Source organism: Ictidomys tridecemlineatus, chromosome 12, assembly GCF_052094955.1.
Source record: "Ictidomys tridecemlineatus isolate mIctTri1 chromosome 12, mIctTri1.hap1, whole genome shotgun sequence".
NCBI lineage: Eukaryota > Metazoa > Chordata > Mammalia > Rodentia > Sciuridae > Ictidomys > Ictidomys tridecemlineatus.
Genome location: NC_135488.1, coordinates 2530052 through 2538763, shown reverse-complemented (window position 1 = coordinate 2538763; position 8712 = coordinate 2530052).

Below are 8712 nucleotides of genomic sequence, written 5' to 3'. Positions count from 1 at the left end.
TAGGGTCTATTATAATATAATAGGCTGGGTGTAGGTGTGTGCAGGCTGTCTGTAGGCTGGGTGTGTGTAGGTATATTTAGGCTATCTGTAGGTTGTGAGTATAGGTGTATGCAGGCTATCTGTAGGGTATGTATGTAGGTGTGTGTGTAGGCTGTCTGTAGGGGGAGGGTGTGGTGTGTACAAGCTGTCTGTAGGGTGTGTGTGTATGTGTGCAGACTGTAGATTGTGGGTGTAGGTGTGTGCAAGCTGTCTATAGGGTGTGGGTGTGGATGTATGCAGGGTGTTTGTAGGGTGTGTGTGTAGGTATGTGTGTAGGCTGTGTGTGGGTGTAGATGTGTGTAAGCTGTCTATAGTGTGTGGGTGTAGGTGTGTGCAGGCTGTCTGAAGGGTATGTGTAGGTGTGTGTGTAGGTATGTGTGTAGGCTGTGTGTGGGTGTAGGTGTGTGCAACCCCCGGGTGGCTGCCAGAAATCACTGGATTAGAACCGGAAGCATCCGCTGTGCTCACCTGTGCCCTCATCAGCGCTGAACCATGACCCAACCCACAAAGAGAAATGCAGGTGTCTGCAGTGTCTGCTGCAGCCCACTTACCAGCACTCACTCTAAATGAGCAGCTCAGGAGGGGACCTGGGACAGTTCACAGGCTGACATTCCATGGGGTGCATGCTGTCAGACTTCCCTGCCACACTGATGTACTGCTGAGGTGTCACTAGGAGCAATAACGAAGAGCATTTGCAAAGGAGGGGAAAGGTGCCCACTTTCTCCACCAACTCTTGATCCTCCTGCCTCAGCCTCCCGAGTCACTGGGGTGACAGGTGTGTGCTGCCGTGCCCAGCACACCTGCACCTCTCTAAGGCTTCTGTGGCTCCCTCCTCCTACCTATTCACATGCTGTGCCACCTCCTGTCTCTGGAATTGCTGTCCATCTGTAGCCCCAGGAGAGGAGCCAGCCTTCCCTCACCTGTCCCTGCCTAGGAGTCCCAGGCTAGCATGCCTCTGCCTTCCCTTGGTTTCACCCAATGCTGGTGATCCTGGGAAACACTCCTCCAGGTGAGTGAAGCCAGCTGTCAAGGAGCCCAGAAGGTCAGAGGAGCCAAGGTCAGTGATATCCCAATTCAGTGGAGCCTGGAGACTGAAGCCCAGAAGGTCACCTGGGGACATAGGGCAAGGGGCTTCTTTTTTGGTTGTTGTTTTGGTACCAGGGATTGAACCCAGGGGTGCTTAAAGACTAAGCCACATCCTATCCTCAGCCCTCTTTTTCTTTTTTGTATTTTAGTTAGACACAAGGTCTCACTAAGTTGCTTAGGCCTCACTGAGTGACTGAGTCTGACTCTGAACTGGAGATAACTCCTGCCTCAGCTTCCCAAGCTGCTGGTATTACAGGTGTGGGCCACCACACCTGGCCCAGGGTGTTTCTTTTGAAGACAAAATAAACATTCCAGAATAAGGTGGTGCTCATGGTGGCCATGGTGGTGCACATCTGTCATCCCAAGGACTGGGAAGGCAGAGGCAGGAGGATTGCAAATTATTATTATTATTATTATTATTATTATTATTATATTTTGTTACCAGGGATGAACCTAGGGGTGCTTAAACCACTAAACCAAATCCCCAGCCCCTTTGAGTTTTTATTTTGAGCCAGGGTCTTATTAGGTTGCCAAGACTGGCTGAACTTGCAATCCTCCTGCCTCAGTCTCCCAAGCTGCTGGAATTATAGACATGTGCCACCATGCCTAGCCACTTTCATCTTTTGAGCGTTTTTTATTGGTTAGTTGGGTTGGTTGGTTTGTTTGGGTATGGTATGGTGATGGAACCCAGGGTCTTGCACATGCTAGGAAACATCCATCACTGAGCCACACCCCAGCCCTTCTAAGCGTTTTTATTGTTACCACTTTACTTTGATATCCTAATAAGATCTGTTAGTCAGCTTTCTGGTACTGAAACAAATACCTGAGATAATCAACTTATGAAAATGAAAGGTTTATTTGGGCTTGCAGCGTTGGAGCATTCAGACCATCTGGTCCTGTGGCTTTGGGGCACTGTTAGATGAAGCTGACTTGGGAACAAAGCACCAAGCAGTCCAAGTGAGTGAAAGAAACACCAATCAGGTACCAATCAGCTGGGTCTCCTGGCCAATCCTGGATCTTAGCCAGCTCCCCCGACCAATCCCAGTAGGACAAGGGACTCTAAAAACCCCTTTTCCTGTCCCAAGCCCTTCCTTCCTGCCCTAAGTCCATAAAAATTCCAGTACGGTCAGCCCGAGTACTTCTTCTCAGACCCTCTTCTTATTCTCCCTGTCTGAGGGTTCCGCCCGGGAGTGGAATCTCAATAAAGCCTTGTTCAGCGGCCTTTTAAAATCTGCCTCCTTTTGGTCACTGCCATTGCCTGACCTTACAAGCACAGCATGGGGAGAGCAGGGGGCAGAGAAAAGCCTCCCACCCATTGACCAAGATATGGAAGACAGAGACTGGGTCCCACAGCCCCCTCCAAGTGCAGGTCCGCGGCGCTGAAGACCCCAGCAGACCCACCTCTTAAAGTCTGGCCACCTTCCTCCCAGCAGTGCCAGGCTAGAGGCAGGGCCTTCAGCACCTAGACCTCAGGGACATCGCAGATCAGGACAGCAAGGTCCTTTAGGAGATTCCCCGTGGGCTTCAGCAGAAGAAAGGGACTAAGCCCCTGGTCCTCTGTGGGCTGGGGGCAACTCAGTGACAGAGCACCTGCCAGGCAAGCACGAGGCCCTGGGTCAGTCCCCAGCATGAAGAAAGGGAAGAGGAAACAAGAGAGAAAGAGAGATGGAGAGGAGATACTGGCCTCCTCCAGGCTGAGAGAGCCAGAGCCTGGGCTGCGGAAGTGGCTAGGTGGCAAGTGCTTGCCCAGCAGGCACAGGCTCTGGGTGAGACCAACAGAAGGAAAAGAGAAGCCAAGGACGCCATGGGTCGTGGTGAGGGGTGGTGGGTCGGGGTCAGGGTTCGGCAACCTGGGGTCTGCAGTGGGTCTGGACAGGAGAGGGGCCAAAGGGGTGGACCAGGATAGGAGCGCTTAGTTAAAGTCGACTCTTACTGAAGTCTCACCCATGCACCAAAAGCAGCAAGCCTAAGTGGGCAGCAGGGGATTTCCACGCCCCACATACCCACATGGCCACCCCCAGATGAAGATCTAGAGCACTAAGAACAACAGGGCACAGCAGCTCACACGTGTCATTCCAGCTGCTCAGGAGGCCCAGGCAGGAGGATGCAAGTTCAGGGCCTGGCTTTCTTAGAGTTCAGGTGATCGAGGCCCACAGGACAGGGAGCAGCTGCCACTGGAGACGTAGTCTGTGATTCAGAGTGCCCGGAGGAAGGGGCAGGCCAGTCTGCAGTCACAGGGGAAGCACCAGTCAGTCTGGGGAAGAGGACTGAGAGGGCTGAGCAAGAGCTTGCTGTGGCCTCTAGGTCTCCGGGTAGGCAGCAGAGGAGAAGCAAGACAAACTGGCTGAGCAGGTCTGACCTGGGCCAGCTGGAGCACTCCCAGTGGGCCCCAGGTGCAGGAGCTGTCCAGAGCCCTCTGGTACCTGGCCCTGGGGCGATTAGGGAAGGGAAACCTGGCCAGAGCACCCCAGTTTTGGAGCCTAAAGCAGGAGGTGGTTGGGGGCTGTGGCCGGCACTGGTTGCTCTGCATGTGAAAGGCCCCCTCCTGGGAGTCTGTGCCTCTCGGGAGCTAGCTGGCCTGGGGAGGGGTGGATTCTCCAGGTTAGCAAGGTCCCCAGAAAGTCAGATGCACAAAGTACAGAAAATAACAAGCATGAATAACACACATATTTTAGAATGAACCTGCCAGTCTACAAACCCCACACAGTCGGTTGTAGACTTTTGATCAGTCTTGCATTGAATCTGAGCATCAATTGGGAAGAATCAGTTTTCCAGGAAGTGGGGCTGCGCTCAGTGGTAGGTAGAGTGCCTGCCTGGCATACTGCGGCCCTGGCTGCTATCCCAGCACCCAAGGAAAAGCTCTTCTACTTGGTGAAAAACAAATACCCGCCTTCCCTCTCCATTGAGGACTCTTTAATTTCTGAGTGAGATTATTCTTTTTAAATATAGGTGAATTCAGTATGATAATATTTTATTCTGAATATTTTCACGTATGGTAATAAAGTTTAACTTACTACTTGCTTATAATATCTTTTTGAAAAATTATGTTGATGGGCCTGGAGGTATAGTTCAGAGGTAGATGGAGTACTTACCATGCATGCTCCAGGCCCCAGGATTGACCCCCAGCACAAAAAGAAAAGAAAAAAGAAAACCCAGAGTATGCTAACCTCATAAAATGAGTGGATTGTTATCCTGACCATTTCTATTCTCTGGAAGTGTTTACATAAATGTGTGTATTGGACCACTACTGTAACAAAGCACAACAAATCATTTAGCTTGTAGCAAGAGAAATTATTGGCCAGGTGCCTGTAATCCCAGCAGTTTGGAAGCTGAGGCAGGAGGATAGAAAGTTCGAGGCTAACCTCAGCAACTTAGTGAGATCCTATCTCAAAATAAAATATAAAAAGGGGTAAGGATGTGGCTCAGTGCACCTGGATTTAATCCCTAGTTAAAAAAAAAAAAAGAGAGAGAGAGAGAGAGAAAGATATTCTGGGGCTTACAAATCCAACATCAAAGGCCCAGAAGGTTTGCTCCCTTGGTGGCTCTGGGTGAGAGTAGACCAGTCCTCTCTCCTTGGGCTGCTGCTGATGGCTTGGAATCCTGGTAGGCCTTGGCTTGTGGTAGTAGCCTAAGCTCTGCTTCCATTTGCATGTGGTTCTGTGTCTCTGCTATTGAGGCCACATTTTTATAAGAAATATTGTGGTAGGAACTCCAATAAAGGCTCTGGTGTGGCCTCATCTTCACTGATCACATCTTCAGAGACCCTGTTTTCAACTGGTGTCACAGTGGGAATTCTGAGATCCAGAGGGTTAACATATCAACACTGTCCAACTCAAAACATATTGTGTTATTTGTTTCCTGAAAAGTTTAGAAAAGTTGATCAGTGAAGAGCCAGGTGTGTGGCACATACCTGTAATCCAATTACGTGGGAGGCTGAGGCAGGAGGATCACAAGTTCAGAGCTAGCCTCAGCAACTTAGCAAGGTCCTAAGCAACTAATCAGGACCCTGTCTCAAATTAAAACATAAAAAAGGGTTGGGGATGTGGCTCATTGGTTAAGCACTCCCCGGTTCAATCCCTGGTACCAACTAAATTATTAATAAATATGCCTCGGCTGGGCATAGGGGCACATACCTGTAATCCCAGGACTCAGGAAGCTGCATCAGGAATATCACAAGTTCAAGCCCAGCCTCAACAACTTAGCAAGACCCTAAGGACTTAGCAAGACTCTGTCTCAAAACATTAAAAAGGACTGGGGATGGGCTTAGTGGTTAAGGGATCCTGGGTTCAATCCCCAGTATTGAACATATGAGAGCCTTGCTGGGCATGGAGATGCACAGCCTCTTCCAGGACACTGAGGATCACAAGTCTGAGATCAGTCTGAGCAATTTAACAAGAACTTTTCTCAAAATAAAAAGTAGTTGGTACTGAATGTTCTCCAGTACCAAATGTATGTGAGTACACATACACACACACACACACACACACACACACACACACACACACACACACACACACACAGATAGCATGACTCGGCTAGGTCATATCTGTGTGTTTGTGTGTGTGTGTGTGTGTGTGTGTGTACTGGGGATTGAAGAACCCAGGGCCATACATTTGCCAAGCAGGCGCTTTACCATCAGGCAACATCCTCAGCAATTTAGCGAGACCCTGTCTCAAAATTAAAAATAAAAAAGGCTATATTGCCTTGCTAGGTGTAGTAGTGAATTCCTGCAATCCCAGTGACTCCCGAGGCTGAGGCAGGAGGATCACAAGTTCAAAGCCAGCCTTGGCAACTAAGTGAGACTATCTCGAAATAAACAATTCTAATTCTTTTTTTTTTTTTTCACTGCATCTATTTAGAAAGAGAAATAGATGGAACATTCACAGCCGGCAGGTTTTTTGTCTGCCTCTGCAGTTTTGGGGATCGATTCCAGGGCTGCACACCTGCTAGACAAGTGCTCCACCTCTGAGCCATAACTCTTTTTTTCCCTTCATCTATTTTGAAGTTATGTTGTTAGGCAAACATGAAGTCCTGAATTAGTCTATCTTTTCCTTTTATCATCAGGAAATGTCCCTGTTATCTTCACTAACGTCACCAATATTCTGTTTTAAAGCTGCTGGTTCTCACATTAGCTCAGACAAGGTGGCTTCTTCTTGTCGGGTGCTGGGATTAAACCCAGGCCCTGGCTTGCTCCCAAGCCTCTGGCACTAAGCGGGTGCTCCAGCCCTCCTCCACCAGTTGAGGGGTGATGGGGTGGCCTCCATTTGGGTTCCTAAGAATCATGCTGCTGTCTTCTCTCCTCAGACCACCATGACAAAATGCCATAGACTGGGTGTTATAAACAACAGGAGCTGAGGAAGTCCAAGACAGTGGTGTCCGGTGAGGGCTCTCCCCAACTGCGATGGCTGCCTGCTTGCTGTGTGCTCACGAGGGGCCTCCTCTCCTTTGCCCCCAGACCTATCAGACCAGGACGCCACCTTCTGACTTCATTGACCCCCACCTACCTGCAGAGAGCCCTGTCTCCACAGTTACAGTGGGGCCATTGCTTCAGCGCCTGAGCATCAGGGGACCTCAGCTTGGTGCACAGCAGCTGCTATGAGCAGGCGTGTGGCAGCCATGGGGGTTCCCGTCTCTTCAGCTCCCTTAGGTACCGGGTCTACAGGCCGAGTTGCTAGGTCATGCACTAGTTCTAGATTCACCATCTGATGACCCTGGTGCACGTGGCAGAGTAGGTGTGAGACTGCGCGCAACTCTGAGGGTTCCAGCCACCTCGCCTGAGCTCATCTCTTGCTGACAGCCCTTGGGTCTGCACACCGGGCTGTCTTTCTCTGGTAGGTACTGATGATGACCAGTTATAACATGCTTGCTTGCTATTTGTATATTTGCTTTGAGGAAATGTTCACTCAGACCTTTTGCCCACTCTTAAATCAGACTTTTTATTATTGAATTGAATTAGTTCATCATATAATCTAGATATGTCTGCTGTCTTATAAATTATTTGCAAAATTTTCCCTCAATCTGTGAATTTTGTTTCATTTACTTTCTTGATGGTGGTTTTTTTTTTATTTGTTTTGTTTTGTTGTTTGTTTGTTTGGTGTTTTTTTTTGCATGATGCTAGGGATCGAACCCAGGGCCTTGTGCATGTGAAGCAAGCAGTTTACCAACTGAGCTATATCCCCAGCCCTCGATGGTATCTTTTGAAGCACAAACGTTTTGGGATGTTGTTTCTCTGAGCCAGATCTTGCTATATTGCTCAGGCTGGCCTTGAACCCATGGCTCAAGAGAACCTCCTGCCTCAGCCTCCGGGGTAGCTGGGACTATAGGTGCAGGCCGCTGCCTCTGGCTAATTTGGGTGATGTGCAGTGTATTTATTTTTTCCTTTGCTGCTCTTATATCTGATGTCATATCCATTGCAAATAAAGGTGAAATGCAGGTCTCACTTCCTGTTCTAATCTGTGACAACATAGGACATTTTTGTTGTTGTTTTGTGGTACTGAGGATTGAACCCAGGGTACTCCACCACTGAGCTACACCACCATCACTTTTATGCTTTGAGACAGGGTTTCACTAAGTCACCTGAGCTGACCTTGAACTGGGGATTCTCCTGCCTCAGACTCCTGAGTAGCTGGGATTACAGGCATGTGCTATCATGCCCAGCTTTTTCTCTTCTTATTTTAACAGATCCTGGATATACAGTGATAAGAAAAACAAATAAAATGTCACAGTGGAGAAACACACATGCTCCTTGAGACGCCACCTCCTTGTGGCCTGCAGGGCTGAGCAGCTTGAGACGCAGTGATCAGCCTGAGTGCATCTGGTCTCTTTTCTAAGGACCAAGCTCCTTGGGAAGTGTGAACATAGCCACAGAAACACAGGAGCTCCTGAGCAAGGCCAGGTCTCAATATGACTGTGTCAGCACTGAAATTTGAATTTCATATAATTTTCATGTGTCAAAAAAATATTATCTTGGGGCTGGGGTTATGGCTCAGTGGTAGAGCGCTTGCCTAGCATGTGCAAGGTGCTAGATTTGATCCTCAGCACCACATAAAAATAAATAAAATACAGATATTGACAACTACAACTAAAAATAAATATTATCTTTCCTTGCGTTTTTCTCAACCATCTAAGAATATAAAGAAGATTCTTAGCTCACAGACCACACAAGAACCAGGAGCAGGTTGTGCGGGGTTTGCCTGCTTTTGAGAGTTTGTGTGGCCTCCACCCGTGGCACTGAGAGTCTCTAAAGTCTCAATGGGATAAAAGAGGGATGTAAAGGATTCACCCACGAGCTTCCTTCCTGGAATGTTGGCTCCTCAAGTTCTTGGTTTGTCCTGATATCTGGAAAATAGCTCAGTGCTGTTTGGTTTTGATGTTTTATTCAGAGTTTATAGCAGTTCTTGATGGAAGGCTCATCTGACATCAGTTCTCCAGTAGAATGGGAAACAACTCTCCTGATCTTGATTTGTTTGGGTTCTGGTGCTGGAACCCAGGGCCTCACACATGCTGAGGGTGCTGGGTCACCAAGCTGCACCCCAGCCCCAGCCCAATTGGCTACTTTCATCTACTATCAGGAGCGTCCTCTCACAG